Source organism: Cherax quadricarinatus, chromosome 48, assembly GCF_038502225.1.
Source record: "Cherax quadricarinatus isolate ZL_2023a chromosome 48, ASM3850222v1, whole genome shotgun sequence".
NCBI classification, from domain to species: domain Eukaryota; kingdom Metazoa; phylum Arthropoda; class Malacostraca; order Decapoda; family Parastacidae; genus Cherax; species Cherax quadricarinatus.
Window position 1 is genome coordinate 8,812,472 of NC_091339.1, and position 22,797 is coordinate 8,835,268.

Consider the following 22,797-nt stretch of genomic DNA (forward strand, 5'->3'; position numbering starts at 1 on the left):
TGACAGGTGTGTGGCTGTTTGGGGTACCTGCGGTGTTCGACACCACCCTTGGAATACTAGCCTTTAATGTACTTAACTTATCTTTGTGCGTATTCATCTCCTGATGACAATCTACATCATCCTTAGTGAATTCGTCCAGAGCCTGCTGAAGACTACCCTGGGATTCATTATCCTCAATAGCCTGTAGCTTATATGCTGAGAATGCTTGTTCATAGGCTTCCCATTTTTCCCCCAAACGCTTCAAGCAGTATTGCAAATCTTCGCAGTCTATGTTACTGCGTTGGCAAGTAGCCTTGCACCTGTTACGCGTTTTGTTCAGATGCCCTTTGTATGCTGCCACTGATCGTTTTAATTTTGCTAACACTGAACCAGACTCTCCTGAACTCCCATCTGCCATTGTCGAAGTTTAATGAGGAGTGTGACACTAACTGTACTTTACCCAGTCCACCCCACAGCACGTCACGGTGTTAGGTAAGAATGAACGAGTCTCAAGGCTTCTCAACAAGCTTAACAATTACCTTTGTTATATTGACTCAACTCTGACTTAAAATGTGCACTGTTAGCTCTCAAATCCCAATCAAAATGTGTATCGATGTGAAAGCTTAACCTAGCAATTTCCTGTACAATGCCAGCAAATAATTACAGGACTTAACCTAGTCTCAGGTACAATTCACAAATCCTACATTAACATCAATCAAAGACAATGAAAATCACACAATAAAAATACAGTATACAACTTAAAATCTCTTGGTTAACACAAATAAATTCAATTCAACTTGTGAAACAGTAAATAAGTAATGTATGTAAACAGCTTGGCCTAGCTTACTCAGTCTAGCATGGAAGGTTGGTTAAGGCAAATTCTAACCTAACCAGTGTGCTATAGCTTAATTAAACATGGCTTTAGAACTCCCTGTAAATAATAACTAGGTTAAATCTGTCCTAGCTACTATAACTGTTGCAAATATTGCACAAACCTAGCCTAACTATGGCTACCTTGCAAATCCACTGTAATTAACACACGTCTCCTACTCTGGATTACTTGTAATCACTGTAAATAATTAAATTCACAAGCTTCTCTAGCCTACCTGGCCTGCCTGCAAATTACTGCTAATAACTTCTGTGTATAGTCAGCTTGGCCTGGCCTCTGTAACTCTGGGCCTAGGTGTGCTAACTTAACCTAACTGTTAAACTGGTTCCTAACTGTGGCCTAGCTATGTTAATTTTAACCTAGCTATTCCACATCCAGTTCGAAGGACCACTTTGTGAAAAATTGTCTGGACTGCCTCCAAGTGAGTCGCCTACCCTGGCAAACTCTGTTGACACCGAGCTCTGAGGTCGGTACCTCAGCCTCACAAGTGGCTTATAGGACAGATTTTCACAAATGATTGATGTTGCAAGAAACTCGCCTGCATGCATGTATAAAGAACTAACTTACTTGGTGTTGCAGCATATATCCTGATCTTCAACTTCCCTAAGCTTAGCCTTAGCCCCTTTGGACTTCCCCTCAGAAACCACGTGCAACCGGGAGCCTTAATCCTGCAATATTCAATCGATATTAGTGACCTGCCTGCACCTCAGAAATTCCTATATCCAAGGGGGTGTGTATCCCCTAGTACAACTATGCAGACATGGACACTAGCTTCTAGATAGACAAGAGAGACTGGTATGTACTGGGCATGCACTGCCAGCTGCATACAGGCCCACAGATCAACTCGCTCACAATTTTTCCCAGACACTGGCCAGAAATCCTACAGAAAGGGGTGGAGGTCTTGTCTTACTGTATGGGCCTGACAGAGGTGGTCATCTACGGTACATCGAGGTGCCTCTACCAGATTTCCCCAGGTCTCAAATGTGAAGACACATTGGGGGGCGCCGTCTGTTGATCACGGGACGTGTTGTCCAGTTGGTGTCTGTCTACAGAAGGGAGAGCTCGTGTCTTCCAGACCCGCACCTCATCCTTCAAGCTAGGGCTGCCAGTTCTCCCTAGCTAACTTAACCTAGTGTTTGCCTACATTATCGGCCTATTACTACCTATGTTAAGGTTTTAGGTCTACATTATTATCTACAGTTGCCTTAGTAAACCTAATATTAGTGTACTACCAGTAAAATTACCTACTCCTTCCCTGAAGGGTAAATCTATAACTTAAATAGTGCTTACCAACCACGCCAACTCGGGGAGAACGCTTTTTGTTTGGGTGGGTTTAAGGGCCACCCAGCTCAGCTGTTCCATTACGGCCATTCTGGGACCCCCTTTGTATGCCGTATCTGTCCTGTGGAACTTTAGGGACCAAATAAATTTCCACATTTTACATACTATGCATTATAGTACACAATGGACTAAGTTTTTCACTCTACATCCGAAGTCTTCAGAATATCTTTCTGATCATAGTATCAGCAAGGCGTTCCTATGCCATGTTGATCAGTAAGTCAGTCAAGTAAGTCAGTCATTCAGTCAGTAAGTGTCATTCGGTAAGTCAGTCACACAAACTTATGTTTACCTCTTTTTATGTGTACAAAGTAACACTTCATTATGGCCACAGGATGTCTTGTCTAATATCTTTGTTTCCGTCGTTAATTCTAAGATTTAAATGCTTACACTTTTTCTTGCCACTTTGAGCAACACTGATATGTTTACTGGGTGTCATGATTGCTTGGCAGATATACGATATAGCAATTAAAAGATCAAAACACAATTCACAATCACAATCTTGTGGCAGAAAAGTTGGACTGGACACGTATGAAGTACGAATGCTTTGATGGTGAGGTGGTGTCGGGGGGGGGGAGGTGGATGTGGACGGCGGGAGGTCTCCCCAGCTGATCCACAAGGCGGCCATTTGAGGAAAAGGGAAGTTTTCTTTCTTTCCCGCAAGAAAAAGGAGGAGTAGATGTAAAATATAAAGAGACAGGCGCTCCCTTTACAGGCGACGGAAAAGAATAACAGAGCGGCTAAAAGAGGTCAATATATCTGAAATGCGCAGGGAGACACTGGTCAGAGAAATAGCAAGCATCGAACTTAAGCTAAAAGAATCCTTTAGGAGTCAGGAATCGCGGGAAGAACTAAAAGCTATAAATGAAATCGAAAGAAACCCAAAGTATTTCTTCTCCTATGCCAAATCAAAATCGAGAACAACGCCCAGTATTGGGCCCCTACTTAAACAAGATGGGTCCTACACAGATGACAGCAAAGAAATGAGTGAGCTACTCAAGTCCCAATATGACTCAGTTTTTAGCAAGCCGCTAACCAGACTGAGAGTCGAAGATCAAAATGAATTTTTTATGAGACAGCCACAAAATTTGATTAATACAAGCCTATCCGATGTTATCCTGACGCCAAATGACTTCGAACAGGCGATAAATGACATGCCCATGCACTCTGCCCCAGGGCCAGACTCATGGAACTCTGTGTTCATCAAGAACTGCAAGAAGCCCCTATCACGAGCCTTTTCCATCCTATGGAGAGGGAGCATGGACACGGGGGTCGTCCCTCAGTTACTAAAAACAACAGACATAGCCCCACTCCACAAAGGGGGCAGTAAAGCAACAGCAAAGAACTACAGACCAATAGCACTAACATCCCATATCATAAAAATCTTTGAAAGGGTCCTAAGAAGCAAGATCACCACCCATCTAGAAACCCATCAGTTACACAACCCAGGGCAACATGGGTTTAGAACAGGTCGCTCCTGTCTGTCTCGACTACTGGATCACTACGACAAGGTCCTAAATGCACTAGAAGACAAAAAGAATGCAGATGTAATATATACAGACTTTGCAAAAGCCTTCGACAAGTGTGACCATGGCGTAATAGCGCACAAAATGCGCGCTAAAGGAATAACAGGAAAAGTCGGTCGATGGATCTATAATTTCCTCACTAACAGAACACAGAGAGTAGTCGTAAACAGAGTAAAGTCCGAGGCAGCTACGGTGAAAAGCTCTGTTCCACAAGGCACAGTACTAGCTCCCATCTTGTTCCTCATCCTCATATCCGACATAGACAAGGATGTCAGCCACAGCACCGTGTCTTCCTTTGCAGATGACACCCGAATCTGCATGACAGTGTCTTCCATTGCAGACACTGCAAGACTCCAGGCGGACATCAACCAAATCTTTCAGTGGGCTGCAGAAAACAATATGAAGTTCAACGATGAGAAATTTCAATTACTCAGATATGGTAAACATGAGGAAATTAAATCTTCATCAGAGTACAAAACAAATTCTGGCCACAAAATAGAGCGAAACACCAACGTCAAAGACCTGGGAGTGATTATGTCGGAGGATCTCACCTTCAAGGACCATAACATTGTATCAATCGCATCTGCTAGAAAAATGACAGGATGGATAATGAGAACCTTCAAAACTATGGAGGCCAAGCCCATGATGACACTCTTCAGGTCACTTGTCCTATCTAGGCTGGAATATTGCTGCACTCTAACAGCACCTTTCAAGGCAGGTGAAATTGCCGACCTAGAAAATGTACAGAGAACTTTCACGGCGCGCATAACGGAGATAAAACACCTCAATTACTGGGAGCGCTTGAGGTTTCTAAACCTGTATTCCCTGGAACGCAGGAGGGAGAGATACATGATTATATACACCTGGAAAATCCTAGAGGGACTAGTACCGAACTTGCACACGAAAATCACTCACTACGAAAGCAAAAGACTTGGCAGACGATGCACCATCCCCCCAATGAAAAGCAGGGGTGTCACTAGCACGTTAAGAGACCATACAATAAGTGTCAGGGGACCGAGACTGTTCAACTGCCTCCCAGCACACATAAGGGGGATTACCAACAGACCCCTGGCAGTCTTCAAGCTGGCACTGGACAAGCACCTAAAGTCAGTTCCTGATCAGCCGGGCTGTGGCTCGTACGTTGGTTTGCGTGCAGCCAGCAGCAACAGCCTGGTTGATCAGGCGCTGATCCACCAGGAGGCCTGGTCACAGACCGGGCCGCGGGGGCGTTGACCCCCGAAATTCTCTCCAGGTAAACTCCAGGTAAGACGTGTTACATAAAATTGTGCCACAATTCTTCAATCGTGCTATACCCAAATCGTGCCAAATAAACTGTGCTAAATGACAGTCTACTGTATGCCATTCCTGTAGCAATTGAAAAACACCAATCTCTCAATTCTTGTAGTGGTACAGTCATTCTACCCCATACCATTGTTCAAAGCAATTTCCAAACATGTGGTGATGACATTCTGGAACAGCCTGAGATCCAAGACCTCCCGATCCTTAAAGTACACACACATGTACTGCCTGCCGGCAGGAGGTGGCGCTACCCATGCAATATAACTCGCTTAACTTTTGACTGCCGTGAGCTTCCATAATCGGTTTATATTGCGGGGCACCATTTACGAGTCTGACATGTGACCCCTACATCACAACAGTGAAGAAATTTCTGGCGTTTTGGCCATCTGGCAAAATATTGCAGGTCCATGGCTGAATGCCCAGTCTGTGGTGCTGATGAACATACCAATACATCTTTTGGTCCACCTCCCTCCTGCCTTAATTGTCATGAAGCTCATCCATCCTATTCTTGTCGTTCTCAAGTTTACTTGAATGAACCTGAAATCCATAGTCTCAAAGAGGCAGAAGGCTTTACTTATGCCATGGCAGTCTCATCAACACCTCCAGGGAAGACTTCCCCGTATTTCTTATTCTTGAGTTACTAACAGACTCCCAACCTCTGGGGTCCCAATTCCCACTATCTCCTGCAGTCACACCTTCCAGTCACCTCTATCTAACTTTTGCAATCCTGGACGCCGAGGTCCCTACCTCGTCACCTACTGTTCTCCAATCTGCATCTCACATGCAAGCTTCTATATCTACAAGACCTTGCTCAACAGCTCCTCCCCCATCGCTTCTCACCCCCCGGTCCTCTCTTCCACACCGTCGTCTCCCGTCCTCCCCATCAACGGGTCCCCAACCATTATACTGGCCCAACCACACACACACACACACACACACACACACACAAATTCCAATAAAAACATTTTCTGAAACTCGAGACACCAGAAGGTGCTAAGCAAATGTGTGACAAAGGAATGGTATGCTTTGGAACCAGCTGCACACCCGACCAGATCTCTAGGGAAAGATTTGTCAATATCAAACGTAACACAAACAATTGCAACAGCCAAACAGAAGTTTGCAGTTCTGCTCTGGCAAGCATGGAAATAGGGAGTGTCCCAACAAACAATCCCAAGTACATTATATCCCCATCAACGAGAAGCACCGTGCTGTTTCCCCAATCTGCCCCGGGAGGAAAGACGCAATCAATAAACTGCTCTAAGATAAGAAACAGGCGAATAACGTGAAAGTCGCCTCTAAGCCGCCACCCCCAATGTTTCCTGACTCCACTCTAAATCTTCCTGCCTCTAGGTCGGCTTCAGTGCTGAAAGAATAGCGGGAAATGACCACCTATTCTACATATCTATTCTCAGTGACCTGTTAACAGCAAACAACTTCGCCCCTTCATTATCCCAAACAAAGTACACTGTTGAGTAATCCTCCCCCCCCCAGGCCACGGGGAATAACACTCCCAGCATCCCCCCCTCCAAGTCCCAACTATAGCAGAAGGCCCTGTGGAAACGGACATAAGCCACCATGGAAATGACACCAGTCACAGCACCAGCACCAGACTGCTGCAGAATCTACCGCTGTACAGGCTGCACCAAAGAACCTTTCAGGTCCTACTAATGACCCAATCGGAGACAACCGAGCAAAGAATCTTTTTCTCGAACAAATCTACATTCTGGCCCCATTGTCACCAATTGACGAGGACAGTTGTGACCACTGATATCGTAGAGCAAGAAGAATCACCGCAGATATCGAATGCAGAGTCTGAAGAATCCTTGGTGACAGAGGATGATTCAGACATGTCAGTGTCAGCAGCAACGATGAAGATCAAGCAAGTTGGTAGCAGAAAATCACACAGGACTACCACCTCCCCACCGATGAATCAAGCAGCGAGAGCTCATTCAACAAGTAGCTATTATCTCAGAAATCAGTGACCCACACGCTGTAACCAAGCAAAACAGAAGTAATAATGGGGATTACAATTAATTCTACAACTCAACATCTGCCACTTCAACAACCATTACCTCCTAGAAGTTGAACTCTGCAGCCACAACCCGGACATCATCCTGAACGAGACATCTGTCAGACCAGACCAACATATTAAGCACCGATGTAACTCAACAATAGAGAAATCTAGAGGACTCGACAGCGGGATAGCTGTTTCATTATGTTTCATGACCATAACACAAGACAGATCTCTTATTGATGTACCCCGTGTCCATATCACACCGTGTAAAAACTATGCACATAAAGGGCCCCAAAATATGGAATTCATTACCAGAAGATACTAAAGTAACCCGGTCTGAAAATCAATTTAAGACTTCTCAAAAGCCACTTAATCACCCTGGACTAAATGCTAAATACTCGGTACTCACATACTCAATTATGTATTCCCATATCATAATTTCAACAATTTCTTTTGAACCTTTTATCCATTGTTGACAGGAATACAGTTGAATCATTGTTTTAACAAAAAGTATTTTTGAATATATGAATATCTTGTGGCTTATATAAATTAGATTCACTTATATTTAATAATCTACTGTACAAGTATGATAATTAATATTCTACTGTACAACTTTGATATAATTCTTAGTGTTAAGTAGTCGGTAAGTCAATAATGTTAAGTCGGCCCATAATGCCTAGGCATAACAGAGGCTTTCTTTGCATTGCAACCCATTATCGTAAATACATTATCTCAATGTACTATTTGCAAAGACATAAATAAATAAATAGTGAAACTAGGATATGCTTTCCGTAACATCTACGTTGACGAGGACATCTAGGCAATGGAACTGACCACTTCCTATGGGCAACTATGGTGGGAACAGGATATTTCTCTTAGACAACCATACATAAAGTCCATCCTCTTACATCGGATACTCAGAAATGTACCCACAGTACTTGGAGGGGGCTAACGCCCACCACCCCGCTCTTCAAAAACGGCTCCGCCCGACCACAAGGTGATCATAAGGGAAACATCTACTCAATCTAATGTCAGCAAGAAATCTATCATTCCAAGGCCCATTCTTCAAGTCATATGTGGGCCCCCTCACCCGGGGACACCTGATGTAGTCCTTACCAAGAGAGACAGACGCATTTCATTGCAGAGTTTACCCTGGTGGAAATGTTGGATCGGACCACATCACTGTCATAATGAAACTCCAGACTTCGCCATGCCAGGTACCCACTCCATCAAAACCTAGAAACCCTGGGCTTTGACCCCTTCAGGGACCACCTAAGCAATGACCATACTGTTGTGCTTGAGAACCAGCCCTCAACTGTAATGAACGAGGCAATCAGCTTCCTCCACGTAGGAATCTCTGATGTCACCCATGCATGCTGCGAACAAAACAGTACTTACCACCAGGGAAATTAAGGATAGCATGAAAAATTATCAAAGTGTAGGAGGCACTACCAATTGGGACAGTACACACTTGTATACTGCAGGGGATGAGGAGGGAATTAATCAACCTGATCACCCAGCACAAAAGCGAGTTATGGAGATATCTTGCTCTCCAGGCTAACCAATACAAACATCGACACGAACAGTTCTGTGGTAAGATTCGCCAGCTCTTTGGGGTAAAGACCACGTTCAACATACTCCTTCACCAACGAAGGCGATGAGGAAGTGTATCAACCTGGAAGACCCGCAAGACAAAGCCAATTTGATGGGCGAAGTGTGGGAGAATATTCCCACACAATGATAACAGGAGATTCAACAATAACTACTACCAGTGGGTTAACCAATGGAGAGATGATCGGGCAGACTTCCAATCAATACCATTAACTGACACAAGAACACCCGAAGATAACCACCCCCTTACTAGACCAGTTACCCTAAGAGATGTGCCAAGTCATAGACAGAATGAGAAATAAAGCTCCTGGCCCCTCAGGCATAACAGCAAAGCAAAGTACCTACCCTGAAACCGAAATTTGTCTCTGGTAAACATCTACAATGCCATCCTGGCCTCTGGACACTTCTCCTGTGACACAAGCGACATAAGCGAGGATGATATTCATTGCAAAACCCAATAAAGACAAACATAAGCCAGAACTACATACCTGTTTCCTTATATGAAGTTACTGGCAAAGTCTGAAAAAAATTATCTCTAACATGAATTTCAATTACCTCTTCACTGAAAACCAGTTTGGTTTTAGGACCCACTGAGGAGCCCAACACTCAACCAATAACATCTTCGATGCTGTGGACAGCCTGAGGAAACAAGGCAATCTTGCCCTAATTGCGACTCGGGATGTTCACAAAGCTTTTGATAGTCTGTGGCAAAACCTTCTAGATCACAACTGGACCTTTCTCAGACTCTTATATAACTTCCTAACAAGTAGTAGCATCATCCCCACCCTCAACTGCAAGACGGTAGATTCATTCTCGTCAACAGCTGGAGTAAAGTAAAAGAAAACAAGTGCAACTAATGTGACATTTTTATTGTGGCAACGTTTCGCTCTCCAGGAGCTTTGTCATGCCGTAACGGCTTGACAAAGCTCCTGGAGAGCGAAACATTGCCACAATAAAAATGTCACATTAGTTGCACTTGTGTCCTTTTACTTTACATATTGTCGGTAATTCTATCAACTTTATTACAACATCTGGAGTGCCACAGGGTTCATGTTTAAGCCCTATTTTCTTCAATGTTTATGTAAATTATCTCCCTCAGTCCGAATACAACTTTACCATCATTACTCAATTTAACAACAATGTTATCCAGGTAGTATCATCCGCCCCCTGCATCTGGAAAGAACAGGCACAAAAGGTTGATAGAAAAGATGAACATGGAATTACGAAAAACAGCGATCTTGAAGAGGAAATAGAGAATCACGACCAATCCTGACAAGGTTCTCATTAGCACCGTCGGATGTTATACCATAGCAAATGAAAACAATGGAGGTATCGCCATCAAAGGTACACCTATCACCATCAAAAACCGAAAGAAGATCTTGAGCTACGAAAGAGATTACTCCAATCCACATCACACGTCACCAAAAAGGTAACCTTAGCAAAAGTCCGCCTCAATCAGTTATACAGGTTTAATTAATCAGGCTCCCTCTCATATCAAAAAAGCACTTATATAAGATAAGGCCTATGCTTGTATATCCTTGAGTATCCATGTCAATAACGAAAAACATGTTACATTTACAAAGAATCCAGAAGAAGGCACTCCGCTTCATCACAGGCACCAGACTGAGGGACAGAATCAGAATGGAAGATCTGCACTTCCAACAGAAGATCGAAGCAATAAATGTCGGACTAGACAAACTATAGTGTCCGAAGTTTCATTCACAAGGAGGACTTCCCAAGACCAAAAATACTGAGTGATCACCCTGAAGATTTAGAAGACTGGGTACCACCAGAGCCAGTCTATATTCAAGTCAGATAAAACCAACCATACTGTGAATACCCTACATCTAAGTAACATTTGAACACCTATGGCAGATCAGAGCAGATCAGCCGACCACCAACTCCAACAAGCCTCTTGCAACCAACCCGAGTAACTTGCCGCCTGCTCAAAAAAAGGACAATAGCAAAACTGTACCTACTGCCAATTCACCGTCATGCTTGTATCCAACTTGTACACACGTGTGCCTCTGAAGGGTGGTGTGGTATACTTCATATGAGTAACACATCACGTACACCTTTATTAATGAGCGCCGAAGTGGTTGAGCCACTTACGTTTATTACCTTCCCCCTTTCCTCACCCCACCTATCCTTCTTCCACAATCCATCCTTATCCATCCTTCTTCCTCCAACTTATCAAACCTCTGGTTAAATAAGACTGCCTCGTGTAATTGGCTCCTGACGCTCATGACAACTACCACATAGTTATACTTGATTTCCGGTTGTCATGTGAAGCATCGCATGAGCACATGGTTCCTGACGCTCATGTGAATTATGATACCTCTGGAAGTTAACACTAGACAACGGATCAAAGTTAACCTGTGTTACCTGAGGACTTTTTCAATGATTGCAGGTTGCACTAATCCTCAGCCCTCTGATGCATGCCTCAGCAGCCCTCGTCTCAAACTGCTGCATCTCACTCTCCAGAATATTAACCTCTGGCCACCTGCTAATGCAATAGGCTAAGAAAGTTACCATCTTGCTCGAAGGCTGATTGATTACATCAGCTGCCTCTCCACTGCTCTGCTTCGTCCACCACCAGCGCTGATGTTTCTGTAATCGACTGATGAAGTCTACAACGCAGGCGAAACTTTTCGTTAAAAGATTCCCAAGTGTTGCCCCATGTTTTTTACTCAACTCGTCGATATTATATACCATTTATAACATTGGTATGTTTCACCAACATTTCACAATAAAGACGTAGCACAGTTGCTAATCTGAAAAGTTTATCTTTAGGACGAGTTCTGATCAACTGAAATTCCCTCTTCACTCCTTTCAGTGTTTTTCTATGTATTGGACTATTACAACCCAGGATTCCAAATGGCCTGTTATCCCGGGTGTAATGGGAGCAAAATAAACACAGCAGAAAAAGTTTAGACTTATAGTATCCTTCACCAATTTAGAACAGCAATATGTACACTATGTACAGTGATAAGTATAGTGCACTCCACGGTAAGCAAGGCAGAAATAGAAGCCACAAGATAGCAGATCGTGCTTCAACCAGCTCTAGAATGGGAATGACAAGGGCAGACAGGAGAGTGGTACCCACATAACCTCTGAGGGTGGCCCGGTGGCCTGGTGGCTAAAGCTCCCGCTTCACACACGGAGGGCCCGGGTTCGATTCCCGGCGGGTGGAAACATTTCGACACGTTTCCTTACACCTGTTGTCCTGTTCACCTAGCAGCAAATAGGTACCTGGGTGTTAGTCGACTGGTGTGGGTCGCATCCTGGGGGACAAGATTAAGGACCCCAATGGAAATAAGTTAGACAGTCCTCGATGACGCATTGACTTTCTTGGGTTATCCTGGGTGGCTAACCCTCCGGGGTTAAAAATCCGAACGAAATCTTATCTTATCTTATCCATCTTCTTATTGGCTAGAACCTGGTCACTAGTTGAACGACGGGGCCCCATTAACTCTTAGCAACCTGGTTCGCTGGTTGGGGGAGATAGCCTGTAAATGAGGGTGTGTACATGCGCCGAATAAGGTTACGTACTCTTTGCATGCACAGGACTAATATAGCCACTGGCAGATGAAACGTTTCCACAATAAATATGTGTTGCACATAGGTCTCATTCATCTACGCAAGTTATGTTCATGGATCTCCTCGTAAAAAGACATTTCTTCAGTCCGCCTGCCTATCTTCACCTACTGCGGTCACCAGGGGTTGTATCACACTTCTGGAGTCCTTCCAGGGCAGGTGGATGAGCAATTGTCAGGAATTACCCCGAAGAGAGACCCGTGTATGAGACATGACACGTACACATCTCAGGAATTACCCAAAGAGTCACTCGTGCATGACACGTTAGGTACACACCGTCTTGGTTAGTTATGAATGCTGTTTACGCCTGTAGAGTCGACATGACGCGAAGGAATCTGTTCACATACACAAATTATTTAACTACATTGATACTGAATGTTGCACTAGGAAATATATGACAGGAGGTGTCCTATGTTCACTGGACTTTTCAGTTTTCACAGTAGTGCGAATGAAGATATTTGAGTAAAAATATATAAATTGATTTTCATTTTAATTTCAGCTAGGTGATCGGCTCCATTCGTGGCTGGTTATCATGTATTTTATATACTACGTATTTTAATATTTTAATTCAAACAATAAATTTTAGTCTAGAATATTTAATATTTTCCACACGAGTGTATGGTTCCTGACATCCATGTGAATTGTGACACTCGTGTGAACCATCATGTGTACATGGTTACTCACATGTGCATTATCACGTGTCCATGGTTTCCGATGCTCATGTGAACTATCATAAATTCCACACAGGAGAGTGAAGAGCAACTAGCGGCACCTGGAATAGAGGAAATTGCGTCGAGTCGTAGTTAACTGATGATAATATTAATATCTATTTCTACAAGTACATTTACAAGGTGCACAGTCCTAGCTGACATCAATAACATACCACAATAACTACATAGAAAGCCGCTTGTTATGCAGAGCATTTTGGGCAAATTAGGTAAATTTTTTCCCGGGATGCGACCCACACCAGTCGACTAACACCCAGGTACCCATTATTACTGATGGGTGAATATGGACAAGAGGTGCAAGGAAACACCCAATGTTTCCACCCTTTTGCCGGGAATCGAACCCGGACTCTCACAGTGTGAAGCGAGAGGTTTTTGCCTCCAGGCCACGGGGCTCCAGGCCACGGGGCACCGTGGCCTGGTGGCATAAATCGATTACAAAATCAGAATGGGAACTCGTTACAAGCGTTACACAGGAGTCAGTACTGGAACCATTGTTGTTTATAATACACTACAATGACGAGGTAATAACGACATAAGCAAGTTTGCCGATGACACTAAAATAGGCCGTCAAATAATTTCTGATGTGGACACCAGAGAGTTTCAGTATGATTTAGATAGGCTGATGGATTAGTCAGAGAACTGGCAGGCGCAATTTAATGTGGAATAATACAAGGGTCTAATCTAAGGAAAAGAAAATAACTGTGGGACTTATAAACTAAAACAAATTTAAAGCGTTAAGGATCTAGTAGTTCCGATTAGCAGGAATCTAAATCGAAAAGTAACAGTACAGAAGTTGTCATTGTTGACACTGTCACTGTCGTCATTATTGTCATTGTTTTTGCCTCCGACTGAATTAAGCAAATTGAATTATTCGCTTTATAACAAGTCCACAGGTTATACTTCAAATTTGTGTATCTTTAGTAAGGTCTCATCCTTCAGATTATGTTGACCAGTTCTGGTCTTCCTATTAAAGATTGGACATAAATGCTTTGGAAAAATATACAGGGAAGGATTATCACTGAAAACTAAACGCTAAATCCACAAGGGGTCAGAGAGAGAGAGAGAGAGAGAGAGAGAGAGGGGGGGGGGGTAATGATGAAAATCCGACGTATCAGGAGTCTTCTACCAAGAATAGCTTAAAGACATTAAATTTGCACTCTGGAAAGACATGTAATTTTACGGGGAATGTGACTGCAGTGTTCAAATGGGAAATTGGGAATAATGAAAGGGAATATAAGCAACATTATGAAAATGTTTAATCAAGACATGACTCGGAGGAATGTTACAAACTGGGGACATTTAAGTTTAGAAAGGATATAGGAAAACACTTTTTTTGTTAACAGTTGTCAAGGAGTGGAATACTCTGGAGTAGCGCCAATGAAGCGAGATCTTGGGGAAGCTACCGTATCTTTACAAATAAGTTGGACGGGTACACAAGTGGATGTTGAACCTGCCTAGCGTGGCCCAGTAGACCTGCAGTGCACCACTGTTATGTTATAGATAAATGGTTCCTGACCCCTCATGTGACACACAATTTGACTTTGAGAGAGTACATAAGCCTTCACATTCTTGGGTAATAGGAAATCTATGTCTTGAGGGGATAGAACCAGACAAGTTTGGTCGTGCTCTTAAAAATTAATTTAGAAAATGATTGAAGAACAAAGTTTTTATAAAATATAACAGTGAAAACATCAGTAGAGTGGCCCCTTTAGTTACAGCGTTCCAGGCGGCACCAGTAACAAACATGGCAATACTTGTACGTCAACAAGAAACGAAATTCATTGGAGTGATGGACAGATTGACTAAATTTTAACAAAATCAGGCAAGGTCAGAAGGACTTGACAAACAAATATGGAGAATGTGATTTTTAAAACTGACGGAAATAAAGTACTTAAAATGCAGAAAACACTAAAAGAAAGAGTAATATAATAATGAAATGAGAGATAGATGAGGAAATGGCTAAAATTAAAGATTATTAAGAGAAGATTAGAGGTTCAGATAAGTAAAAAACAGCAATAAGTAAGCTTAAGATAGAACTATAGTATAGGTGACGATAACTCGTAATATTTCTGAAGATGTTAATTAAGGTTTTGAAGAGAAGAAGGTTTGACTAGATGCATGAAGTTATAAGTGGAAAGAGTTATGCTAAAATTACTGAAGAGACAGAACATCAGGTGGTACAACCGAAGGAATTTACTGCAAGAAGTAATTTTAAATTGAGGAAAACTGTAGACACAAAAATGGTTATTGTTTTCTGGCCGTGTCAAAAATAGATATAAAATATAAACAGGAACCCCCTCCCCCCCCAGTTTCCAAAAAAAAAAAAAAGAGCAACACACGAATGAGATGACAAAATGCTTTAAAAAAATTTAATGCGAGTTATAATGCGAGTTGGAAAATGAGAAAAAAATGAGTAAATACCACTGAATATGATCTATATAATCAATTATAAGAAAAAAAAAATACCGAAAGGAAGCTAAATACACAATGAAACTGGAATTCTGTACGATTAAACAATTTAACCACGACCATTTAAAGAGGGATAAAGTGAAAATAAGGATTTTAAAACTAGCAAGAGATGGAATGAAAGAGAAAAATAGTTTTACATAGAGTAAGAGAGACACCGACCTATTAAATGGTTCATCAAAGAACGAGCAGATGATAGATGGTAACCTCCCTAAAACATATATAAAAGTATGGAAATAACGATATGAATACACCTCTGAAGATTTTATATTAGAATTTAGAGAAAGTAGTCAAAAAAAAGACGAACTGAGGGACATTATAAATGAAGGGAAACTTGATATAATCTATATACAAATAACCTGACTTAGACCATTTACAAAGTCACATTTTGTAAATGATCCAAGTCGGACCGAAACGTCTCAAGTTTCTCTCTCCAATGTACGAGTTATTTGCGTACTGTTCGTCATGCTATTGTGCCTTTTTGTTCTTCCTGATATAATCTAACTGAAAGTAAACTAAGAAGTACTTAAAGTTGTATTTGACGGAAATTACCGAGTGTAGAGCAGAGACAGAATGATGAAAGGAGAATTGCCAATACTGATAACAAGTGGAAATATGGAGACAATCAGGTTACGACAACTGAAACAGAAAACGTTGAAGTTCTGTTGATAAGGTATAAAATAAGAAAAAAGTTGTAGTAGTTCCCGCTAAATATCACTGTTTAGAAAATATAAATAAACAAATGAAGTCACAATATCTAAGTTGGAACAATAAAGCTATAAATTGGGGAGCCTATGTAAATATATGGTCAACAGAATTTCTTAAATTTAATCTAAATGTGTTTCAGTCGCCGAGTGAGCTGATAAATGTAACCTTGTGTCTCATAAACCCAGCCTCCTCTACTTCATTGCAGCCAAAAGTAATGATGCAGGGCGGTCATGAAAGTCGAATGCAACATTATATATAATATATATTATATGCGTGCTTATATTATAATCAAAACCAAGCGGTCATACAGCGTTGCTTGCGTGCTTATATGCATGTTTGTACGTATGTGTGTACATTCATATGCATGTGGACGCATGTATGCGTGTGTCTATACAGTATATGTTTGTATTATTTGTATGCAGATATTTACTTATGCATGTTACACACAAATCATTTTCCCTCTCAGATCAGGAGTCCGTCTACCCAACAGGGATCTTGTTAATGGTCTATGTAACAAGAAAGTAAAGCTGTGTCTTGAGTCCGTCAGTTCCACGTATTACTAATAATCTAAGATATAAATGGAATAAAAAGAGACATAAAACTTGAATAAAATATTGCAGATAATAATGTACATAAACACATTAATATACTGTCTAGGCATAAGTGAAAATTATAGTCGCAGGCTAGGTCAGAAGCCAGAAACAATGGCGAGACACTCATTGCCTTTTATGTCAGAATTAACAGAAGCAGAATGAGAAGCCTGGAGTAAGAAGAACAATCTGAAATAAGACCAGCGTCTACTGAAACAAGACCATTGTCTACTGAAACAAGACCAGCGTCTACTGACACCTCGGCGTCAAGAGCAGAGTAGACAACAAAACCTGCACACAAAACCAAAGTTACAAATACACGTTCCAGAGTAAAAACAAAGTCAAGACCAACCTAGAACGTTCGTGTGGGAGAGTTGGTCGATGTTGTAGGAGAGGCCAGACACTTCCAACCACAACTTTGTCTGGAGACCAACTCACTATCGTGCCCTGGCTTGGCTACCACAGGTGACGACACTCCCGCAGACAACGTTACAAGTCATTGAGCAGTTTAACTATACCGACGTGTTTACCTTACAATTATATTAAATTATTAATATAATTTATTAGTGATATAATGTTTTATTTCGGGTCACCCTGCTGCCTCGCTGGGGGACACGGTCAGCGTATATATATTTATATATATATATATGTATATATGTATGTATATATATATGTATATATATATATATATGTATATATATATGTATATATATATGAGGTGAATCATAGAATTGATGAGGGAAAAAGAGTGAGTGGTGCACTTAGGAGTCTGTGGAGACAAAGAACTTTGTCCTTGGAGGCAAAGAGGGGAATGTATGAGAGTATAGTTTTACCAACGCTCTTATATGGGTGTGAAGCATGGGTGATGAATGTTGCAGCGAGGAGAAGGCTGGAGGCAGTGGAGATGTCATGTCTGAGGGCAATGTGTGGTGTGAATATAATGCAGAGAATTCGTAGTTTGGAAGTTAGGAGGAGGTGCGGGATTACCAAAACTGTTGTCCAGAGGGCTGAGGAAGGGTTGTTGAGGTGGTTCGGACATGTAGAGAGAATGGAGCGAAACAGAATGACTTCAAGAGTGTATCAGTCTGTAGTGGAAGGAAGGCGGGGTAGGGGTCGGCCTAGGAAAGGTTGGAGAGAGGGGGTAAAGGAGGTTTTGTGTGCGAGGGGCTTGGACTTCCAGCAGGTATGCATGAGCGTGTTTGATAGGAGTGAATGGAGACAAATGGTTTTTAATACTTGACGTGCTGTTGGAGTGTGAGCAAAGTAACATTTATGAAGGGGTTCAGGGAAACCGGCAGGCCGGACTTGAGTCCTGGAGATGGGAAGTACAGTGCCTGCACTCTGAAGGAGGGGTGTTAATGTTGCAGTTTAAAAACTGTAGTGTAAAGCACCCTTCTGGCAAGACAGTATTGGAGTGAATGATGGTGAAAGTTTTTCTTTTTCGGGCCACCCTGCCTTGGTGGGAATCGGCCAGTGTGATAATAAAAATAATAAATATATATATATATATATATATATATATATATATATATATATATATATACACTGTGTGTGTGTGTGTGTGTGTACATATGAATATATTGTAAGCATGTATATCACAAATATGTATGCTTATGCATATGTGTTCATTTAAGTATATATGCATTAGCATAGGTTTACCTGGAGAGGGTTTCGGGGGTCAACGTCCCCGCGGCCCGGTCTGAGACCAGGCCTCATGGTGGATCAGGGTCTGATCAACCAGGCTGTTACTGCTGGCTGCACGCAAGCTGACGTACGAACCACAGCCCGGTTGGTCAGGTACTGACTTTAGGTGCCTGTCCAGTGCCTTCTTGAAGACAGCCAGATGTCTCTGGGTAATCTCCTTATGTATGCTGGGAGGCAACTGAACAGTCTTGGGCACCGGACACTTATTGTGTTGTCTCTCAGTGTACTCGTGGCGCCCCTGCTTTTCATCTGGGTAATATTGCATCTCCTGCAGAGTCTTTTGCTTTCATATGGAGTGATTCTCGTGTGCAAGTTTGGTGTTAATCCCTCCAGGACCTTCCAAGTGTATATTATAATGTATCTCTCTCGCCTGCATTCCAGGGAATACAGATCAAGGACCTTCAACCGTTCCCAGTAGTTTAGGTGCCTTATCGTACTTATGTGTGCCGTGAAAGTTCTTTGTACATTCTCCAGGTCTGCAATGTCGCCAGCCTTGAAGGGGGCCGTTAGTGTACAGCAGTATTCCAGCTTAGAGAACACAAACGATTTGAAGAGAATCATGGGCTTGGCGTCCCTAGTTTTGAAGGTTCTCATTATCCATCCTATCATTTTCGTAGTGGATGAAGTAGATAAAATATTGTGGTCTTTGAAGGCGAGATCCTCTGGCATTATCACTCCCAGGTTCCTCACATTACTTTTCCGCTCTATTGTATGGTTAAAATTTGGGGTATACCCTGACACATTTTTAATTTCTTCAAGTTTCCCATATCTGAGTAGTTGAATTTTCTCCTCGTTGAACTTCATATTGTTTTGAGTGGCCCATTCGAAGATTTGGTTGATGTCCGCTTGGAGTCTCGCGGTGTCTTCGATGGAGGTCACTGCCATGGTGATCCGGGTGTCATCCGCAGAGGAAGACACGGAGCAATGGCTTACATCTTTATGTCGGAAATGAGGATGAGGAATAGACGTGTATATATGCTTCCGTGTGTGTGTGGGTGCTCATATATATATATATATATATATATATATATATATATATATATATATATATATATATATATATATATATATATATATATATACACACATATATATACACACATATATATACACACATATATACACACACACACACACACACATATATACACACACACACACACACACATATATACACACACACACACACACACATATATATATATATATATATATATATATATATATATATATATATATATATATATATATATATATACATACACGTATGTATGTACATGTGCATATGTATAATATACATGTGCTAAACATGTACTATACATGAAGGTCTATCTCCCTCTCCCTCTCGTTAAGATCACACGAGGTATTCTTGAGTTATCTACTGACTCCATGTTTTTATAACTATTTTTTTCTATATTAACAAATTTGTACCTACAATCCGAGGGTAAGTTTTGTCATACTCAAAGTCTAACGCATCGGCATTATCGGTTTGAAGTCGATAAGAAGAGGCATTGCTTAATCTTGAATGGAAATTATTTTCACAGAATTTTGAATAAAACTGGTATCTATAATGAAAAATAACAACGAAAATGTTGCACTTGGGAAAACTTACTAGTGCTAAAAGTTTGAAGCTGATAAAAAAGACATCCTCCAACTATTACGTTAGGTTACGTTAGGTTACGTTAGGTTACGTTAGGTAAGGTTAAGATTTGTCAGGATACAGGACAGTTGTTTCCTGACGCGGGTCTTAGTTTTATGATCCACTCCTACTATTGCTTGGATTTAAATGATTCCGAGTTTGCAGACTAAGTATATTTGCAAATATGCACCTTCACAGCCAAAATTTATTGGGTACTAAACGAAGACTGAACGGGAAAGAAAGTTTCATGCTACATATTTTTTTTCTCACACGAAACTAGCAAATATGCACTTGCAAGCTTCAATTAGACTCTGTACCCTCGTGGAGGCAGGATACACCACAGTGGAATGTTTAAAACAAGGTGGAAAAAACTTTTGTATGTTATCCGACTCACTGCATGGCTCTTGGAACGGGATGTATAACTCCCAGGGCAGCTGCACCTGCCAATACTTGCATCAACCTTCTTGTACTTAACGTGGTCCCAGGGCAGCTGCACCTGCCAATACTTGCATCAACCTTCTTGTACTTAACGTGGTCCCAGGGCAGCTGCACCTACCAATACTTGCATCAACCTTCTTGTACTTAACGTGGTCCCAGGGCAGCTGCACCTGCCAATACTTGCATCAACCTTGTACTTAACGTGGTCCCAGGGCAGCTGCACCTACCAATACTTGCATCAACCTTGTACTTAACGTGGTCCCAGGGCAGCTGCACCTACCAATACTTGCGTCAGCCTTCTTGTACTTAACGTGGTCCCAGGGCAGCTGCACCTACCAATACTTGCGTCAGCCTTCTTGTACTTAACGTGGTCCCAGGGCAGCTGCACCTACCAATACTTGCGTCAGCCTTCTTGTACTTAACGTGGTCCCAGGGCAGCTGCACCTACCAATACTTGCGTCAGCCTTCTTGTACTTAACGTGGTCCCAGGGCAGCTGCACCTACCAATACTTGCGTCAGCCTTCTTGTACTTATCGTACACCAGCGTTTAAAATTTGAAGACGACTGGATAAAAATCTCCTGTTTTTAATGAAGAAAGATAAATTAAAGAGAAAAGAAAATAAAGAACACCTAATTCAGCATTTCAATAAAAAAATAAAATGCTCTTTTCTAGCAGATTTTCCGGGGCAGTAGAATAACTGTAGTGAATAGCATAAAAAATCAGTCTATTTGCTTATGTGCTTCAGCGGTGAAATTAACACTACATTTCTCAAAGCCGTGAATCTCTATGTTTGTGTGGTAGCATGTAGCAGTAACAGGCTAACTGCGTCTACCTGGAGGGTGTTCCGGGGGTCAACGCCCCCGCGGCCTAGTCCTTGACCAGGCCTCCTGGTAGATTAAGGTTTCATCAACCAGGCTGTTATTGATGGCCACACGTAGTAAAATGTACGAACCACACCCCGGCTGATTGGGTACTGACTTCAGGTATCTGTTCAGTTTCCTTTTGAAGGCAGCCAGGGGTCTATTTGTAATTCCCCTTATGGCTGGTGGGGGGGGGGCTGTCGAACAGTCTTGGGTCCCGGACACTTATGTGTTTTCTCGTAGTGTACTAATAGCGCCCCCTACTTTTCATTGCATCGCCTGCCCAGTCTTTTGCTTTCGTAGGAAGTGAATACTTTGTGCAGATTTGGGACCAGTCCCTCTAGGATTTTCCAGGTGTAGATTACGATACATCTTTCTCTCCTGCGCTCAAGTGAGTACAGGTCAAGTGATTTCTACTGTTCCCAGTAATTAAGGTGTTTGACAGAACTTGTCTGCAGTGAACGTTCTCTGTACATTCTCTAAATCTGCAATTTCACCTGCCTTGAATGGATATGTTAGTTTACAGCAGTATTCCAGCCTAGAGAGAACAAGTGATTTATAAAGGATCATCTTTGGCTTGGCATCCCATATTTTGAAGGTTCTCATTATCCATCCTATCATTTCCCTCCCAAATGTGATAGTGGCATTGTTGTGATCTTTGAAGGTGAGATCCTCTGACATTAACACTCACAAGTCCTTCACACTACTTTTCCGTTTTATTGTGTGATTAGAGTTTGCAATATACTTAGTACTAGCTATTATTTCCTCCACTTTTCCATAACGGAGAAGTTGAAATTTGTCCTCATTGAATATCACATTGTTTTCCGTTGTCCACTGGAAAACTTTGTTTATATCTGCCTGGAGATTTACCGCGTCCTCAGTGGATGACATTCATGCAGATTCTCGTATCGTCTGCAAAGGATGACACGATGTTATGGTTTTCATCTCATCCTCATAAGTCTGAAATGAGGATGAGGAACAGTGAAAGCTTTGTGGAACAGAACTTTCACTGTAGTAGCCTCCGACTTAACTATGTTTATCACTACTCTTTGTGTTCAGTTGGTTAGGAATTTGAAGATCCATCTGCCCACTTTTCCAGTTATTCCTTTAGCACTCATTTTGTGCGCTATTACACCATGACCGCACTTGTCTAAGGCTTTTGCAAAATCTTTGAATACTACATCTTTATTCTTTTTGTCTTCTAGTGCATCCAGGACCATATCATAGTGGTCCAGTAGTTGCGAGAGGCAGGAGCGACCTGCTCTGAACCCATGCTGCCCTGTGCAAGTAAGCAAGTTTATTCAGGTACATCTACACATAAATACAGTTACATAAATTATCATACATAGCAGCATACGTATGTGTAGATTACCTGGGATAACCCACAAAAAAGTCAGACAAACTGGTTTA

At 41.9% G+C, this 22,797-nt stretch overlaps 1 protein-coding gene across 2 annotated transcripts in view; it reads right to left on the reverse strand.

Moving 5' to 3' along the window:
- Nucleotides 1–17,225, reverse strand: part of LOC128697282 (zinc finger protein 271-like) — a 193,557-nt gene extending 176,332 nt beyond the window's left edge. Inside the window, exons 1-3 of one of the 2 annotated variants that reach the window (XR_011393265.1) lie at nt 17,098–17,225; nt 12,938–13,025; nt 12,176–12,588 (exon numbers count right to left, since the gene is read on the reverse strand). The gene's annotated coding sequence lies outside the window, so the exon portion shown is untranslated. Of the gene's footprint in view, nt 1–12,175; nt 12,589–12,937; nt 13,026–17,097 lie in introns of those variants that run through there. The other variant, XM_070094861.1, reaches the window with a different exon arrangement.
- Between the last annotated feature and the right edge of the window lie 5,572 nt (nt 17,226–22,797).